The sequence below is a fragment of the Priapulus caudatus genome, unplaced genomic scaffold, assembly GCF_000485595.1.
Source record: "Priapulus caudatus unplaced genomic scaffold, Priapulus_caudatus-5.0.1 Scaffold715, whole genome shotgun sequence".
Lineage (NCBI taxonomy): Eukaryota > Metazoa > Priapulida > Priapulimorpha > Priapulimorphida > Priapulidae > Priapulus > Priapulus caudatus.
The window spans coordinates 191,272-194,092 of NW_014577776.1; positions in this window are offsets into that span (position 1 = coordinate 191,272).

Consider the following 2,821-nt stretch of genomic DNA (forward strand, 5'->3'; position numbering starts at 1 on the left):
TGGTTAGAAACACGTTCCATACGCCTTATATAATTGGAAACACTTTCATACGTATTTAGTTAGCAAGCAACACTTTCTATCGGCCTACTGTTTATTGGAAATACTCGTTATTTACGTCTTCAGTTGGTTGGTGCCACACTAAGTCTTTTAGAAAACATTAGAAAGCACTTCCATACGACTTCGATGTGTTGAAATAATACGTCTTCATTTAGTCAGAAATACTTCCTACAGGTCTTCGTGCAGTAATTGTGGGAATATTCCACCAATATATCTTTGGTCGGTTAGGTACACTTGTGTCACGGCTTAAGATAACTTGATATATACACCTTACACGGCTTGGGTTCGCTGTAGATACGGCTTGCTATGGATTAGATGACGGGAGACTGCATGGTCGTAAGCCATATGACTGTTAAACGCACACGCGCGTGTCACGCTCAGTGTTAATTCGAAATAAAACCACGAAGACACGCATAAACATCATCCAGAACTTTCTCAGCAATGCGTGCGTTCCTTGTACCGGAGTCACACTGCCGCGCGCGCGGCCACACATATAAATGAATTTTTGCGTTCGTGTACGCATGCGCGTCTGCGGTGCTGTCATGCACGTTATCTCCTCAGCCTCCCTATTTACTGCTCGTAAATATAGTCATCCGTATCTATATAGGAGTGTTTAGTCTCGCCTGAATGCTAGCGAGATCAGTTGGCGGTTATTTATTCGGCCGCTTATAAAAGTATCATGTACATCGCGGGCGCTGGGAGATTTTTGTTGTGCAATAAGCTGAACACACACATATCGTACGCAATCGAGCTTGCGATCGCCAATATTCATCACGAACATACATTTATATTCGATGAGACCTCATCGATTTGTTTGCAACACAGTGTGCTCACGCCCGCGCGCGTCAACGTTAATCTGGTCGTATAATAATATCAAGGCGGTAAACCTTCTTGCTCAACAGTATTATACAAATAAAACGAAGGCTACACCAACACTACGGCTGTGTGAGAAGGCAAGCAAGACATGCGCGCACGCAGCCACACAGCTACGATCGATATAAAAGCACGTGTACTGATTATATTCTACATAATATAATATGATTCAAAACAAAATTGTTTTGTCACTCCTCATAATTATTCTATGAGATAAAATAGGGGGGTGTTTAGAGATTGTAGCACATTTCCATAATTTCTTCGGGATCATGATCTCAGATTCTATGATAACAGACGTTACAAACGCACAGACGTTACAAACATTTTCTATATAATTGTGTATATGTGTATTACAGTTGTGCCAGATCTAATGCTGGTGAATGTCTATTACTTGTACTCTCATGATCGCAAGGGTTCGCGTATATGATCGTTACTAAATGACTAATCATAGGTGTATATAAATAACGGAAGAATGAGATACGTATATCTAGAGTATAACGACATCTTTAATGAACATATAACTATACTAACGTAGACGCCCATGTACCAGGCATCAACGTAAACAGAAAAGTACGCGGCATACTACATAACTTTCATATCAAATGGCAACGATGGTCACACACGCACAAGCAGAGACTGAAACGAGACGAAACTGAGGGCCGACGGCCTGCGCGCAAAAGTTATATACGGGCGTCCTGTCCCATTGTTTTAGGTTATGGTCACGCTGCATGGGTGTTGGGTAGCTCTCTCATTGGCTGACACGCCTAGGCGTATCCGTGACCCACGTGCACGTTTATACAAAGATTATTATACCATTTGCTAATTTCGATTATTATTAAATTGTACATATTTCTGTATTACACATACGGACGGACGCAAGTAGAATACATAGGAATAATCATTGAGTTTCTTACCACAGCTGAAATTCGAAAAACGATGCCGCTAGGTGGCGTTAGCACATCGCCAGTCCTTCAATTTCTTGCATTGTACTTACAGAGCACAAGCAAAACAACCAGAAGAGAAAGCAATTGTCATATAACTGCACTTGTTAATCATGAATTAAAATATCTGTAATTTGGCATAGCATTTAACAAATAGCTTAACTCCGTAGTCTAACAATAGTACCAGAACCAAAACGTAAATATCTTTAAGCAAATACTTCTAACTCATGAAAGCATATCTCATCTACAGAGCTTCTAGTAATCAGTAAGACAGAGGCGAAGAGATAAGGAAGCAAAAGAGAAAAGGAATTTTTACATGAATTGCAAAAACCTTCACGGATCATTTTTTTCAGACTGAAATGTGCCTTAATAAAATAGCACAAGTACAGTAATTAGGAAAATCGTGTCATGATTACAAACTTGTAAAGACGAGAGACGTCGTGTGTCGTAAACTTTTACAGTAAATGCATTGGCGGTAGATATCATGTATCATATTCAGGAGAAAATGGCAGTGCGCCAGTCAGACCCCCCCCATCCTGAAACAATGGCTTGTCACCTGTCTCAGCTTTCATACATCTGCTTCAGCACTCATGCAACTGTCGCATCGTTCTGATAGCTGTCTCAGCGTCCATACAACTGTCTCAGCGTTCACACAACTGTCTCAGATTTCATACATCTGCCTCAGCGCTCATGCATCTGTCTCAGCGTTCAAGCAACTGTCTCGGCGTTCATACATCTGTCTCATCATTCATATAACTGTCTCAGCGTTCACATAACTGTCTCAGCTTTCATATATCTGTCTCAGCATTCAGGCAACTGTCTTAGGGTTGTTTGTGTGTGTGTGTGTGTGTGTGTGTGTGTGTGTGTGTGTGTGTGTGTGTGTGTGTGTGTGTGTGTGTGTGTGTGTGTGTGTGTGTGTGTGTGTGTGTGCGCGCGCGTAGTAGTTGTTA